This window comes from Salvelinus sp. IW2-2015, linkage group LG32, assembly GCF_002910315.2.
Source record: "Salvelinus sp. IW2-2015 linkage group LG32, ASM291031v2, whole genome shotgun sequence".
NCBI lineage: Eukaryota > Metazoa > Chordata > Actinopteri > Salmoniformes > Salmonidae > Salvelinus > Salvelinus sp. IW2-2015.
In genome coordinates, this window is record NC_036871.1 from 9,306,948 (window position 1) to 9,324,376 (window position 17,429).

At 42.6% G+C, this 17,429-nt stretch overlaps 4 non-coding genes across 4 annotated transcripts; all 4 read right to left on the reverse strand.

Annotated features, from left to right (window-relative positions):
* Positions 1-11,294: 11,294 nt before the first annotated feature.
* On the reverse strand, positions 11,295-11,367 carry trnav-cac (transfer RNA valine (anticodon CAC)). The gene has a single exon. It is a non-coding gene; the product is annotated as a tRNA-Val (tRNA).
* A 1,842-nt stretch (positions 11,368-13,209) lies between these two features.
* Positions 13,210-13,282, reverse strand: trnav-aac (transfer RNA valine (anticodon AAC)). Its single transcript has one exon. It is a non-coding gene; the product is annotated as a tRNA-Val (tRNA).
* Positions 13,283-14,383: 1,101 nt separating this feature from the next.
* On the reverse strand, positions 14,384-14,454 carry trnav-cac (transfer RNA valine (anticodon CAC)). Its single transcript has one exon. It is a non-coding gene; the product is annotated as a tRNA-Val (tRNA).
* A 914-nt stretch (positions 14,455-15,368) lies between these two features.
* Positions 15,369-15,441, reverse strand: trnav-aac (transfer RNA valine (anticodon AAC)). Its single transcript has one exon. It is a non-coding gene; the product is annotated as a tRNA-Val (tRNA).
* Positions 15,442-17,429: the final 1,988 nt, after the last annotated feature.

Here is a 17,429-nt window from a genome sequence, read left to right on the forward strand (position 1 = left end):
TGTGTGTGTGTGTGTGTGTGTGTGTGTGTGTGTGTGTGTGTGTGTGTGTGTGTGTGTCTGACTGCAGAGTCACTTCCACTTTTCACCACCCATCTCTGCTTTTCAGTCTCATAAAAAGCAGATTGTTGGAAATCCCTCCAGGTCATCTCTGTCATCATGCCCTGTGCCTGGTACAGGGAAAACACTTTGGCTAGCCAGTAGATACATTTTCCTGCCACTCCAGGAAAGCTGATATTTATGTCTGGGCTGTTGGGGCCTTGTTTCAGTGGCTGGTGGCAAAACCTGCTCAGACAGACAGGCTGAGGGATGCTGCTCTGAGGATTTCCTCTTTCCTCTGTTTGCGCCTTCCTCACTGCCCCCTTTTTACTGCTGATCTCTTTCACCATCCTCTCGACTGCAACCTGTGGCAGAGGGGCATCCTGGGGAGGACACACCGCTGGTGAGTTTACTGGAGCAGGTGCCTGGGGTGTGACTGGGACAGTGACTGTTTCACTCTCTGCAGTAAGACGCTGCCACCGCTCCTGTGTGTCCAGGAGCTTCTCTGGGCTGGTGTTAAGAGCAGAGCTGATGTTCTTATGCTTGGCCAGATGTTTCACATGCCCTGCCTTGCGGTAGGGTGCAGGAGGCTGTTTGAGTCAGTGCATGTACTCTGCACTAGGGCAGGATAATCCCCATCCACCTGCTTCAGGATTCAGGATGTCTTTCTCACCATGGTGCTTGGCCAGGACCCCATCAATGGCTGCTCTCATGGGCTCTTTCCATCGACCGTGGTCCAAGACAAAAACGTGACCTCCTGTCTTGATGGGCCTTGTGCGGGCAACACGGTACGAAGCTGACTGGGGTAGTGGTGGTGTTGCTAGCAGAGGTGTGCTTGGCAGATCTGAATGAGAGGCACAAAACTCTTTTAATAACAAAGCGTTGACTATACACAAACCTAAACCGTGTGTGTGTGTGTGTTTGTGTGTAGAAATGAACCCTGATGACATTCCTGAATAGTGCACCATATAAATAGCTGTGAAATACATTTTCAATAACAAAAAAATATAGTTTTTACAGCTGTGGACCAAACAGCGGTTGTGGTCCTCCAGCTTCAAACAGTGGTTTTGGTCCACCAGCTTCAAACAGTGGTTTTGGTCCACCAGGTTCAAACAGTGGTTTTGGTCCACCAGCTTCAAACAGCTGTAAAAACAATATTTTTGTTTTTTGAAAATCTATTTCACAGCGATTTAGATGGTACAATGATTCCATACACTATTCAGTGCTTGTCTTCTCACATAAACTGAAATTGAGCAAATAGTGTAGATGTTTTGCAACCATGAAACGACAGAGCCATTTCCACGAGATAACACAGATACTTTTATTCTTACATGTTTTACATTTATATTATTTCTCAACAGTAGATTCCTTCATTGGTTTTCTTTGCATTTGTTTTTTCTCCCTTCACTTTGGTCTGCTTTTATCATTACTATTTATTTTGTTACTACTTTTCTATTGTTTCTCTATTTTCTTTCTCTCTGCATTGTTGGGAAGGGCCGTTATGTAAGCGTTTCACTGTTAGTCTACACCTGTTGTTTACAAAGCATGTGATGAATACAATTTGATTTGATTCCGAGATGGAACAAAGGAATGAGTAGTGTTTTTGAAAAAAAATTGTTTCAATTTTGGGTGTGCCCATGTTGCTGGGGATCAGAAGTAACTGGTGCGAGAGAGACATGTTGAGGTTGCCAAGGTCAGAGTAGAACAGAAGGTGTCATATGCTGAGGCAGTGAAGAGAGTAGAGGATGATGGTTCAAGGGTGGCTAGTAGGCCTAGGCGATACAGAGTGATAGGAATTTGTGCTTCTATAAGGTTGGCTTCTTAGCATTCATTGTCATGGTTATCAACTGTATGCAGAAATGGAAGGTAAATCACAGAAAATATATGTTGTGATAGCAGCTGCAGATAAGTACTTGGGTGTTTGAGAGTTACAGGGTGTATTGAACAAAAGAGTCCCGTCCTCCTAGGCCGTCGGCCTGGTGTAGGGTCAGTTAGGGTTAAAGTAGTGTAATGGGGTATTATCATTTAAAAAATATATAAAATAGTGTAAGTGTAGGGTTAGTTGGTGGTATGTAATAGTGGTGTATATAAGTGTAGGGTTAGTTGGTGGTATGTAATAGTCGTATATAAGTGTAGGGTTAGTTGGTGGTATGTAATAGTGGTGTATATAAGTGTAGGGTTAGTTGGTGGTATGTAATAGTGGTGATATAAGTTAGGGTTAGTTGGTGGTATGTAATAGTGGTGTATATAAGTGTAGGGTTAGTTGGTGGTATGTACAGTAATAGCCGTATATAAGTGTAGGCTTAGTTGGTGGTGCAATTTTTTCCTTTCCCCCTTCCATTTTTTTTTGTGTATCACTAAATCTAATGTGATCGATCACACACTACCGCAGAGTAGATGACGGCATGCACAAACAAAATGTGTGAACGCCATGATACCAAAGAAGAAGAAGACCTTATGAAGAAAGATGGCAGGTGCACAACCGCAGGTATGATTACACCTCGTCGGATTGGGGGGTTTCAAATATGGAGGACGGGGACGGGAGGTTGATAGGCGTCAAGTACAAAAATTAAAAAACGTATTTCAGTAGCTAATGAGGAAGGACTTGAGGAAGAAAGTGGAAAAGTTGACGAAACAAAGGGGAGAAAAACTGGAAAAAGAGATGTTGAGAGAGAAGTAAAAGAAAGGGAAAACGTGCTACAGCAGTTCGGAAGCTGAAACTGACAAAAGGAAGATGGCGGTAAGGTCGAGGGTACAAGTTAGGTACCCCTATTACTAGCCTGTTCAACCTCTCTTTCGTATCGTCTGAGATTCCCAAAGATTGGAAAGCTGCCGCGGTCATCCCCCTCTTCAAAGGGGGTGACACTCTAGACCCAAACTGCTATAGACCTATATCCATCCTACCCTGTCTTTCTAAGGTCTTCGAAAGCCAAGTTAACAAACAGATTACCGACCATTTCGAATCCCACCGTACCTTCTCCGCTATGCAATCTGGTTTCCGAGCTGGTCATGGGTGCACCTCAGCCACGCTCAAGGTCCTAAACGACATCATAACCGCCATCGATAAGAGACATTACTGTGCAGCCATATTCATCGACCTGGCCAAGGCTTTCGACTCTGTCAATCACCACATTCTTATTGGCAGACTCGACAGCCTTGGTTTCTCAAATGATTGCCTCGCCTGGTTTACCAACTACTTCTTTGATATAGTTCAGTGTGTCAAATCGGAGGGCCTGTTGTCCGGACCTCTGGCAGTCTCTATGGGGGTGCCACAGGGTTCAATTCTCGAGCCGACTCTCTTCTCTGTATACATCAATGATGTCGCTCTCGCTGCTGGTGATTCTTTGATTCACCTCTACGCAGACGACACCATTCTGTATACCTCTGGCCCTTCGTTCGACACTGTGTTAACCAACCTCCAGATGAGCTTCAATGCCATACAAACTCTCCTTCTGTGGCCTCCAACTGCTCTTAAATGCAAGTAAAACTAAATGCATGCTCTTCAACCGATTGCTGCCCGCACCTGCCCGCCCGTCCAGCATCACTACTCTGGACGGTTCTGACTTAGAATATGTGGACAACTACAAATACCTAGGTGTCTGGTTAGACTGTAAACTCTCCTTCCAGACTCACATTAAACATCTCCAATCCAAAATTAAATTGAGAATCGGCTTCCTATTTCGCAACAAAGCATCCTTCACTCATGCTGCCAAACATATCCTCATAAAACTGACCATCCTACCGATCCTCGACTTTGGCGATGTCATTTACAAAATAGCCTCCAACACTCTACTCAACAAATTGCATGCAGTCTATCACAGTGCCATCCGTTTTGTCACCAAAACCCCATATACTACCCACCACTGCGACCTGTATGATCTCGTTGGCTGGCCCTCGTTTCATATTCGTCGCCAAACCCACCGGCTCCAGGTCATCTACAAGTCTCTGCTAGGTAAAGTCCCCCCTTATCTCAGCTCGCTGGTCACCATAGCAGCACCTACCTGTAGCACGCGCTCCAGCAGGTATATCTCTCTGGTCACCCCCAAAACCAATTCTTCCTTTGGCCGCCTCTCCTTCCAGTTCTCTGCTGCCAATGACTGGAACGAACTACAAAAATCTCTGAAACTGGAAACACTTATCTCCCTCACTAGCTTTAAGCACCAGATGTCAGAGCAGCTCACAGATCACTGCACCTGCACATAGCTCATCTGTAAATAGCCCATCCAATCTACTTATTTATTTATCTTGCTCCTTTGCACCCCAGTATCTCAACTTGCACATTCATCTTCTGCACGTCCTACCATTCCAGTGTTTAATTGCTATATTGTAATTACTTTGCCACCATGGCCTATTTATTGCCTTACCTCTCTTATCCTACCTCATTTGCACATTCTGTATATAGATTTTTCTACTGTATTATTGATTGTATGTTTGTTTATTCCATGTGTAACTCTGTGTTGTTGTATGTGTCGAACTGCTTTGCTTTATCTTGGCCTGGTCGCAGTTGCAAATGAGAACTTGTTCTCAACTAGCCTACCTGGTTAAATAAAGGTGAAATACAATACATTTTTTTTAAATTATGTCGTTATGTGCTTATGTCTAGATGCTATCCTGTCCTGTTCCATGTCCATGCTAATTAAATGTTCACTCCCTGTACTTGCTTCTCGTCTCCAGCGTCGACCCTTACAATGTGTCTATGAAGGCTGAGAATAAATAAAAGGATGACAAATATGATTCTGGCTCAGTGGGAGTGAGATGTTTGGAGAGAATGGATCCTTGCCTTCTGGCTGATCCATATTTGGTGTCAGGTTGGATGGAGAAGCCCTTATGGAAAAAAACATGTTTTGCACATGTGAAATCACTTCACATGTGATGATGATATTTCACATATTGTCACATCATCACATAACCTTTGTTTCGCTGGCTACTCATCCGTTGTATAACCCAACAACCGAAGTGCTTCCCTAAAAGCTGCCTGGGTTTAAACAAACCCATATCTGTCCCTTTTCAGAAAGGGACAGAATAGCAAAGTCAATTTTTTAACTCCTTGAATATTATAGACTGCAGCGCAGCTTCAGAATATCATAGACAGGAATCAATATATCCCCATATGCTTCGGAGTCACGTCTTTCGCGGGGATTTTGGAGCTTGTTTCTACCATAAGGCATCACCGATTTGAGCATTGTTATAGAACGCTTGATATAATTTGGATATGTTTCATGTATTTCTTTCAAAATATATAGCAAACAATAGATATCCTTTTTGCCCTTTCCTTACTCAATTCGAGCCCTGGTTTTAACCAAACACACCAAGCCCTTCCCAGACACGGAGGTATTTAATCAGTGCATGGGACAGTATTGGAGTATTTGGCTACACCGACATCTACGGATAACACAATTGTGTCTGTCAAACAGGTAAGCATACCACTTTTTTTGGAATAGGAAGAAATAGGCTCCAATTATATATGTAATTCTATGATTATGCCCATAATTTTTTTTTGGTGCACACGTGCACATATAGGAGGCCCCTTACCAGGTAGAAGGGAATTTTACTTTAAAAACCTTAGCACTAGGGGCAGTATCCTGAATTGCCGGATGACTGACGTGCCCAAAGTAAACTGCCTGTTACTCAGGCCCAGAAGCTAGGATATGCATATAATTGGTAGTATTAGATAGAAAACACTCTGAAGTTTCTAAAACTGTTAAAATAATTTATGTGAGTATAACCGAACTGATATGGCAGGTAAAACCTGAGGAAAATCCATCCGGAAATTGTTTTTTTTTGAGGTCACAGGCCTTTTCAATGCAGGCCTATGGGATAAACAAAAAAATAGGTCCCAGATTGCAGTTCCTATGGCTTCCACTAGAAGTCAACAGTCTTTAGACAGGGTTTCAGGCTTGTTTCTAACAAGTAGTTGTAGTTTATCCAAGGTGTTCTCAGGTAGACTCAGGTAGACAGGTAGACTTTTGGCGTGCATGAACGAGGGCGCGCTCTTCATTATTTTCCTTTTCTATTGAACACTGTTCTTTCTGTCTGAAATATTATTGTTTATTTACATATTAGGGTACCTTATATTGATTAGAAACATTGTTTCACTTGTTTGGACGAAGTTTACTGGTAGCTTTGTGGATTCCTTTGTATGCATGTTGAAGGAGTGGATTTCTGAAATCAATGGCACTAACTAAACAGACCTTTTGGATATAAAGAAGGACTTTATCAAACAAAACGAACATTCATTGTGTAGCTGGGACCCTTGGGATTGCAAACAGAGGAAGATCTTCAAAGGTAAGCAATCTATTTTATCGCTATTTGTGATTTTTGTGAAGCCTGTGCTGGTTGAAAAAGTATTTTGATGTGGGGCGCTGTCCTCAGATAATCGCATGGTATTCTTTCGCCGTAAAGCCTTTTTGAAATCTGACAACGCGGTTGGTTGGATTAACAAGAAGATAAGCTTTTAAATGATGTAAGACACTTATATGTTCATGAATGTTTAATATTACAATTTTGTCATTTGAATTTGGCGCGCTCCAGCTTCACCGGATGTTGTCGATTTTGATCCCGCTAGCGGGATCCGAGCCCTAATTAACCCCTGCATCGGAGAGTTACAATGTTGCTTTCACTATGTAGCCAGCTGCCTATAGTAGGAAACAGAGTTTCTTACTTATAATATGACACCTGTTATCACACATGGCACGATCCCACAATTGTTACAATAAAATAACAGTTTTACATAACATATTTCACAAATATTTTAATATTTGTGTAGAACTGTAAAAAAGAGTGAGAATTTGAGCTTTAGAAACAAGTGCTTTAATGGGCCTCATTTCGCTGGAGCAGTGTAAAATAAGCTTTATGTCAATGACCCAGCCTTAACGAATTTAATTTATTTACATATCGAATTTGATTGATCAACATCAGTTTCAGCATTTATTTATTTTGTCTCTGCCTAAAGTGGCCTCTCCTCTTCTTTGGTACTGCATTGCAGTCAGCGATGTTTTCTCTCGGTAGCTGTCCATGGTCCAGAAATCAAATCATCTGAGAGAGACAGAGAGAGATAGAGAGTGAGAAAGCGAGATTAGGATGTAGTCTATTTAAAATAAAATAAAATACAAAGTAAGCAGGTGATAGATAATTGAGTAATGATCAACGCTTACCTTTTATTCAGACAAGTTGACTCGCCTGACATTCCTGGCAGCAAAAGCATGCACTGCTTCTTGTAGGTTGAGTAAGCCAACTCGTGCTCAATTGATATGGTGGCGAGTCCATTGAGTCTCTCTTGACTCATAGTAGGACACAGGTAGTTCTTGATGAGTTTGAGCTTGTAGAATGTGTACTCTCCACTTGCCACTATCACTGGGAGTGTGAGAAGAACTCTCAGGGTAACAAAGGCATTGGTCCGGATATGTCCGGATATGTAGCCCAGTGAGTCGAGTGGTTTTGCCTCACTGTCCAGTCTCCTGCTCAAGACTTTGAGCTCATTACACAGATCTTTTGCGTCGATGTCCCTGGAATCCCTGTACGTAAGGGCCCTCTCCAGTGTTGCACAGTCCCTGGTAAGTACTGCAGTGTCCATGCCCTTGATGGGGATGTTGTACAGGATGCTGAAAACACTGCTGTGCTCTTCAAGCTGCGTAAAGCGCTTGTTGACTGACTGGATAGTAGAATCAAGAATCTGATTAAAGAAATTTACTTTGAATTTCTGCTGAGGGTCAGTCACAGACTCATCCTTTCCCTCATAGCCAAACAGACTCATTTTCTTCCTGGGACGAACCGTGGGCTGCACTGGGAAACAGGGCTCAATAACCATCTCCTCTGCAAACTCTTTTGGCGCTTGCTAATGTGCCAGCGAAAGCTGCACCAGAGCGGTAGTCTTGGAGGAATACTCAGGTTGAGTTCAATTGAGCCACTGCTAGTGAAAGGTTAAAACTCACCGCCTGCAAACTCTTACTGGTGATGATCACTTCGAACAAGATGTCATACCAAAGACCACTGCGCACACGAAGCCAAAGTTGTTCATCTTGGCGGCAATGCTGTTTGCCTCCAACCTTGTTTTAGCACCACAGCTGTCTGTGAGTTTTGTGTCGGTGGCGATCGACAACAGGGCATCATAAATCTCCCCGAGTTGGTAACGCACAGGTTTCACAGTCTCCACCCGGCTCTCCCATCTCGTAGCGCTGAGGGGTTTCACCGTGAGTCCATCTTTTACGTGCTCTTTCAGCACGTCACAGCTGTGTGTAGCTCCAGATAAAAATGTCTAAATCTCTTGGATGGTGTTAAAAAAACTCAGCCACCTCCAAGCAACACGATGCTGCATCAGAGAGAACCAGGTTCAGCGAGTGAGCGCTGCATGGCACAAAAAAGACCCTCGTATTGATATCCTGCACTCTCTTTTGAACTCCGTTGTGCCTCCCTCGCATATTCGCCCCGATGTCATACCCCTGCCCTCATGTTTTTGTAGTTTTGAGATTAGTAACTCGGTCATGCCCGCCCTCGTTACGTCAAGCAGTTCACTAAACTCCAGGAAGTGCTCTCTCGTGTGCACTGAACCATCATCATCGGTTGAAAAAACACACCACCATGGTCATCTGCTCTGTTTTGCGCTTGTCTGGTGTGAAGTCCAAAATTATATACAAATATTTGGCTGCTTTTAGCTCAATGCACACTGTCTAATAGATCTCTTGTGCCAGCATGTCAATGATTTAGTTCTGAATTATTTTACCGAGGTAGTGCTCATGTGTTTCTTTGGAGTGCACTCTCCTTACATGCTCCTTCATGATTCCATCAAAGATACCCAGCATTTTTACAAACTTCAGAAAGTTCCCATTATTTGGCTCGTTCAGCCTGTCGTTGGTCCCACGTAACGCAATGTTCTGGGTGGCCATTACGCGTATCAGGGCTATGAGCCTCTGCAGCACCTACTGTCAGTGGAGAGTCTCTCCGTCAATAGCCCGTTGGGCATGGGCATCGATAGTTTGCTTGGACACCAGCCTGATCTCCAGCTCCTTCCAGCTCTGGAAACTATCTAGATGGTCTTGCGACTTCTCATGCGAGCTGAGGAGGTGGCACAGATTCTTCCAGTTTCGGTTCCATCCCTGACCAGCACAGGTTTGCACTCATGTGAAAGACATTTGCAACAAAAACAGAAGGCTGCATCGTTGTGATTGGAATAGATAAGCCATGGTCTCTCCACTCTCTCCCCGTTCGCCATCCTCCTATTGTAGTGGGACACCAAAAACTTTCGTTGCCCCTCATCTCTTGTGAAATTCCCCTCCTTATCCTGATGTGGCCCAGCCTGCACGAACATATCCCATAAAGATCCATTCATATATTTTGGCCACTCACCGTGATCTTTTATGTTTTTTTTGTCAGGGAGTCGGATTTAGCAGCAGCACCACCACTGTCATCGGGGATGGGAAGCGACGAATCTGAGTCCGTGCCCAAGATAGTATGGACTTTGCCGGCATTGTTTGGAGGTGTGGATAGGTCTGGTGCAACCACCTGTTCATTTCTAGCCAGAGAGCTGTCATCATCAGTGGAAGTGCATGGCTCGGACTCCTCCGGTTTGCCCTCTTCGCTGCTAGAATCAGCAAACGGTGGCTCGTTTTCTCAGCGAATTAATGGCCTGTCCTCGGAGGCTTGTCATTCTCCACACTGGCTGATGGCCATTGCTGCACTGTGATAAATCTCAGCAGCGAATTTCTTTGGTTTAGAGATTGTGACTCTTTTCACATTCGTTTTTTAAAATATATGCTTTCTGGTAGTTTTTGTCTTTTAGACATGGTAGCAAATTGTTTCAAATCTATATAGCTTATCTTTTTTTTATTTTAAATGGGGACCCCAGAAATTCTGGAGGAAAAAATGCACATTTTTACAGGGGAGATTATAAAAGTTTATAAAATGACTGGCTGGTGCGTGGGACAGTGGATGCGCATTTATAAATCTAATGGAACCGCTAACAGGCGCTACCCGCAGAATGCTGGGACGGTGGTGCTTCAACTCCATGCTATTAACCAATTAGCACCCAGGATTCGAACAACCTGTTTTATAACATTGCATTGCCTCTGGTTATTGAAAGAAAAGTCTAAGACTGGTCTATTTATGTATTCTGTAGGCCAATGTATTTGTTTAGTTTTTTTATCAGTTATCACCCTATCTGTTTTGTTAAAACATGGTTCTGCCCAGTTTCGAACCAGTGATCACGTGTGAGACGAACGTGATAACCACTACACTACGGAAACCACAACAAAAGCAGTGGAAGTCATGGAAAATATTAGGAATGCCCACAAGTCTACCGCCCATAATATCCCAAATACAAACTAGCGGTCAAACGGAAATGGTTCCATCGTTTTTTCCACCTTCATGTTCCCACACAGGGATTTCCAAACTTCTTCCTTTAAGAATGATGGAAGCCACTGTGTTCTTGGGTACCTTCAATGCTGCAGAAATGTTTTGGTGCCTTTCCCCACATCTGTGCCTCGACACAATCCTGTCTCGGAGCTCTAGGGACAATTCCTTCGACCTCATGGCTTGGTTTATGCTCTGACGTGCACTGTCAACTGTGGAACCTTACGTAGACAGACAGCTGTGTGCCTTTCCAAATCATGACCAATCAATTGAATTTACCACAGGTGGACTCCAATCAAGTTGTAGAAACATCTCAAGGATGATCAATGGAAACAGGATGGACCTGAGCTCAATTTCCAGCCTCATAGCAAGGGTCTGAAAACGTATGTAAATAGGTATTTTTTAATTTTTTTTAGGAATAAAACTATATGTTATCGCTTTGTCATTATGGGGTATTGTTGTAGATAGATTTTATTTAATTTAATCCATTTTAGAATAAGGCTGTAACGTAACAAAATGTGGAAAAAGTAAGGGGTCTGAATACTTTCCGAATGCACTGTAGCTATGCGGGCTAGCTACTTTTCCTTTGCTAGCCAGCCAACTAAATCTATCACACAATCACATCAAGCAGCTGAAATGACAGAAAACTATCTGCACTTTTGTTTGTTTTACCTTGGATTATATTGCCATTTCTTTGGATATATCCATTACAATGACCCTGATAAATTAATTTGCCTGGCTCAGAGAAGCTGTAGTCTGGTCACATTCATACACATGGCACGGTGGAGGTCACCAAAAAACGGCAACATTGATCCACAGGTCGGAGAGGTAGACAGCAAGGTTTAGACAAACCTCAACTGTTTCAAACCATATGCTAGCCTAGGGGCATTGGGAAATAATTGAATATTAAAATATGTTTCCGCCCGGTTTCGAACCGGGGACCTTTCGCGTGTGAGGCGAACGTGATAACCACTACACTACGGAAACCACAACAAAAGCACTCGAAGTCATGGAAAATATTAGGAATGCCCACAAGTCTACCGCCCATAATATCCCAAATAGAGTACCACAGTAAGAGCCATAATACCCATAAAAACTAGTGGTCAAACAGGGAAATGGTTCCAATCGTTTTTCCACCTTCATGTTCCCCACAGGGGATTAAAAAAACACTTCAAATAAGGGCTGTGTTTCTTGTAGGCTTACCCTGGCATGGTAACCGTGTAAATCTCTCTAGGAGAAGGTGACTTTTATAAAAATGTTCGCCTGTTTTTACCCCCCCAAAAATTAAATGCTAATTAACTGCCAATGTGGCTATCATAAAGAACTACAAATGTATTATTTTAAGTGTTTCTAAAAATCCCCTATGGGAAAAATGAATGGCTGAAAATCGGTTGGAACCATTTCCCTGTTTGACCACTAGGTTTTATGGGTATTATGACACCTCCACTGTGGGGCTTTTCCCAGTTTTATTTTACAATTTGTATCATGATAAATATTAGCCACTATCGGGAGCCACCGTCAGTAACACCCGCATACATTTATTTTGGCATACTTTCATTCCGTTGACCTTTCTTTAATCTGTCACATCCTTGTGAATTGTTCCTGAGGGTTGCTAGCATTAGTGGATCATATTAAGCTAACGTTGTGCAGTAGTTTAGGACATCATAGCCTATTTGAATCATTATGGAACTCAGACCACACGTAGCAGGAATTTATTCAGAGCGCCCAAGCTAGCCACCCTGCAGAGTGCGTTTACGCGACTTAAAAAGGTACGTCTGAGAACCAAATACTGAGAAGTGCGTAGGAAAAGCATGAATTCCTAAATTGGGATCGAGCCCGAAGTGAAAAGGCTTACTGTCGAATTTGTTAAAATGTGTTTCCGCCCGGTTCGAACCGGGGACCTTTCGCGTGTAGGCGAACGTGATAACCACTACACTACGAAACCACAACAAAAGCACTCGAAGTCATGGAAAATATTAGGAATGCCCACAAGTCTACCGCCCATAATATCCCAAATAGAGTACCACAGTAAGAGCCATAATACCCATAAAAACTAGTGGTCAAACAGGGAAATGGTTCCAATCGTTTTTCCACCTTCATGTTCCCCACAGGGGATTTAAAAAACACTTCAAATAAGGGCTGTGTTTCTTGTAGGCTTACCCTGGCATGGTAACCGTGTAAATCTCTCTAGGAGAAGGTGACTTTTATAAAAATGTTCGCCTGTTTTTACCCCCCAAAAATTAAATGCTAATTAACTGCCAATGTGGCTATCATAAAGAACTACAAATGTATTATTTTAAGTGTTTCTAAAAATCCCCTATGGAAAAATGAATGGCTGAAAATCGGTTGGAACCATTTCCCTGTTTGACCACTAGGTTTTATGGGTATTATGACACCTCCACTGTGGGGCTTTTCCCAGTTTTATTTTACAATTTGTATCATGAAATAATATTAGCCACTATCGGGAGCCACCGTCAGTAACACCCGCATACATTTATTTTGGCATACTTTCATTCCGTTGACCTTTCTTTAATCTGTCACATCCTTGTGAATTGTTCCTGAGGGTTGCTAGCATTAGTGGATCATATTAAGCTAACGTTGTGCAGTAGTTTAGGACATCATAGCCTATTTAATCATTATGGAACTCAGACCACACGTAGCAGGAATTTATTCAGAGCGCCCAAGCTAGCCACCCTGCAGAGTGCGTTTACGCGACTTAAAAAGGTACGTCTGAGAACCAAATACTGAGAAGTGCGTAGGAAAAGCATGAATTCCTAAATTGGGATCGAGCCCGAAGTGAAAAGGCTTACTGTCGAATTTGTTAAAATGTGTTTCCGCCCGGTCTCGAACCGGGGACCTTTCGCGTGTTAGGCGAACGTGATAACCACTACACTACGGAAACTGAATGAGTGCAATACTAAGGGCGTGACTCACTTTGGCTGGGTGGGCATTTATCGCTCTCAGAACCTAATGAAATCAGAAATTACTTTGTCCATTAATTAAGCAATAAGGCTTGAGAACCCGGGAATTATCGTGTGAATAACTCCTAAATAAGGGCTGATTCACCGTAGGGATGGTTTGGCTGGGCAGCCGGCTCTTGGAAGAGTCTTGGTGGTTCCAAACTTCTTCCATTTAAGAATGATGGAAGCCACTGTGTTCTTGGGTACCTTCAATGCTGCAGAAATGTTTTGGTGCCTTTCCCCACATCTGTGCCTCGACACAATCCTGTCTCGGAGCTCTAGGGACAATTCCTTCGACCTCATGGCTTGGTTTATGCTCTGACGTGCACTGTCAACTGTGGAACCTTACGTAGACAGCAGCTGTGTGCCTTTCCAAATCATGACCAATCAATTGAATTTACCACAGGTGGACTCCAATCAAGTTGTAGAAACATCTCAAGGATGATCAATGGAAACAGGATGGACCTGAGCTCAATTTCCAGCCTCATAGCAAAGGGTCTGAAAACGTATGTAAATAAGGTATTTTTAAAATTTTTTTTAGGAATAAAAACTATATGTTATCGCTTTGTCATTATGGGGTATTGTGTGTAGATAGATTTTATTTTTTTAATCCATTTTAGAATAAGGCTGTAACGTAACAAAATGTGGAAAAAAGTAAGGGGTCTGAATACTTTCCGAATGCACTGTAGCTATGGCGGGCTAGCTACTTTTCCTTTGCTAGCCAGCCAACTAAATCTATCACACAATCACATCAAGCAGCTGAAATGACAGAAAACTATCTGCACTTTTGTTTGTTTTACCTTGGATTATATTGCCATTTCTTTGGATATATCCATTACAATGACCCTGATAAATTAATTTGCCTGGCTCAGAGAAGCTGTAAGTCTGGTCACATTCATACACATGGCACGGTGGAGGTCACCAAAAAAACGGCAACATTGATCCACAGGTCGGAGAGGTAGACAGCAAGGTTTAGACAAACCTCAACTGTTTCAAACCATATGCTAGCCAGGGGCATTGGGAAATAATTGAATATTAAAATATGTTTCCGCGGTTTCGAACCGGGGACCTTTCGCGTGTGAGGCGAACGTGATAACCACTACACTACGGAAACCACAACAAAAGCACTCGAAGTCATGGAAAATATTAGGAATGCCCACAAGTCTACCGCCCATAATATCCCAAATAGAGTACCACAGTAAGAGCCATAATACCCATAAAAACTAGTGGTCAAACAGGAAATGGTTCCAATCGTTTTTCCACCTTCATGTTCCCCACAGGGGATTTAAAAAACACTTCAAATAAGGGCTGTGTTTCTTGTAGGCTTACCCTGGCATGGTAACCGTGTAAATCTCTCTAGGAGAAGGTGACTTTTATAAAAATGTTCGCCTGTTTTTACCCCCCAAAAATTAAATGCTAATTAACTGCCAATGTGGCTATCATAAAGAACTACAAATGTATTATTTTAAGTGTTTCTAAAAATCCCCTATGGGAAAAATGAATGGCTGAAAATCGGTTGGAACCATTTCCTGTTTGACCACTAGGTTTTTAGGTATTATGACACCTCCACTGTGGGGCTTTTCCCAGTTTTATTTTACAATTTGTATCATGATAAATATTAGCCACTATCGGGAGCCACCGTCAGTAACACCCGCATACATTTATTTTGGCATACTTTCATTCCGTTGACCTTTCTTTAATCTGTCACATCCTTGTGAATTGTTCCTGAGGGTTGCTAGCATTAGTGGATCATATTAAGCTAACGTTGTGCAGTAGTTTAGGACATCATAGCCTATTTGAATCATTATGGAACTCAGACCACACGTAGCAGGAATTTATTCAGCGCGCCAAGCTAGCCACGCTGCAGAGTGCGTTCGCCCAAGCTAGCCACGCCTGCAGAGTGCGTTTACGCGACTTAAAAAGGTACGTCTGAGAACCAAATACTGAGAAGTGCGTAGGAAAAGCATGAATTCCTAAATTGGGATCGAGCSCGAAGTGAAAAGGCTTACTGTCGAATTTGTTAAAATGTGTTTCCGCCCGGTCTCGAACCGGGGACCTTTCGCGTGTTAGGCGAACGTGATAACCACTACACTACGGAAACTGAATGAGTGCAATACTAAGGGCGTGACTCACTTTGGCTGGGTGGGGCATTTATCGCTCTCAGAACCTAATGAAATCAGAAATTACTTTGTCCATTAATTAAGAAATACGGCTTGAGAACCYGGGAATTATCGTGTGAATAACTCCTAAATAAGGGCCAGTGTGTCTATGTATGCGGATGACTCAACACAATACACGTCGGCTACTACAGCAACTGAAATACTTAAAGAGCTGTAGTTAGTTTCAGAAGGGGTGGCAAGGAATAAGTTAGCACTAAATATTTCAAAAACAAAAAGCATTGTATTTGGAATAAATCATCCACTAAACCTATTGTAATGTGGAAATTGAGCAAGTTGAGGTGACTAAACTGCTTAGACTAACCCTGGATTGTTAACTGTCATGGTCAAAACATATTGCTAAGTAGCTAAGATGGGGAGAAGTCTGTCCATAAAGTGCAGCCTTGCCTTCTTAGCAGCACTATTAACAAGGCAGGTCCTACAGGCCCTAGTTTTGTCACACCTGGACTACTGTGGAGTTGTGTGGTCATGTACCACAAAGAGGAACTTAGGAAAATTGCAATTGGCTCAGGACAGGGCAGCACGGCTGGCCCTTAGATGTACACAGAGAGCTAACAATAACATGCATGTCAATCTCTTCTGGATCAAAGTGGAGGAGAGATTGACTTCATCACTACTTGTATTTGTGAGAGGTATTGACATGTTTAATGCACAGAGCTGTCTGTTTGAACTACTGGCACACAGCTCGGACACCCACGCATACCCCACAAAACATCCCACCAGAGGTCTCTTCACAATCCCCAAGTCCAGTACAGACTCTATGGGAGGCGCACAGCACTACATAGAGCCATGAATACACAGAACTCTTTTCCACATTAAGTAACTCATGCAAGCAGTAAAATTAGATTTAAAAAAACAGCAGACAGTGAAGAAACACAAACATAGGCAAAGACACGTGCATATGTATATGATTTTGTGTTGTAGATATGTGGTGGTAGAGTAGGGGCCTAAGGGCACACTTAATGAGTTGTGAAATCTGTTGTGAACGTATTGTAAATGTTTTTTAAATTGTATAACTGCCTTAAATTTTGCTGGGCCGCAGGAAGAGAGAGTAGCTGCTGCCTTGGCAGCCGCTAATGGGGATCTATAATAAATACAAATAGAAAATATTTTACTACTGAAGATATTGGAATCTGGATGGAAGATTAGATAATGAAGGATTTATCGCATGGCTAAACATGAGCCACTTATAAATATTACGATACATAGGATCAGGATTTTTGTAAAATGACAAATGAAGCAAACTAGAATCTAGCTTTAATATAAACTTTATTACAAGATAGCATACGTCAAGGGTTTTATTTGATAGTCATTGGATAAAACAGCAGAAACTGGAATGTTAATAACTCTGACTTGGCTTGCGTAGGATAGTGACACAATCGAACCAGGTCATCACAATGACCAGGCAAGCGGTCATAGCAACTAACTGGGCCTGTCCAACATCCATACGTCAGTCACTTTTCAGTCTTAACCCATTGACACTCAGCCATAAAGAATAGAAGGATATGGATATCATATTACACCAAGTACAGCATGGGCTTTACAGCACGAACTCCACATCACTCTGGATGCACTTAATTCAACAATCATCAATATTACTGGGGGCCACGAGGAAAAGCAAAGTCATTTTCGATGCATAAGCCTGGTCCGAACATCACAGTAATTMAATTTACTTTTAGTTCGCTAGGRCTTTTGCCTAAAACATCAATTCACTTTGCAATATGTTAAAACCTGGGGGCTGTCATAAAGCGTCTCCGAGTAGGAGTGCTGATCTGGGATTGGGGTCCCCCGCCTATATAACCATATTCATTATGATCTAAAAGGCTGAACTGATCCTAGATTGCCACTCCTACTCGGAGACACTTTACAGGCCCAGTATTCATAGAGGCACATGCAGTAAACACCAAGGTAT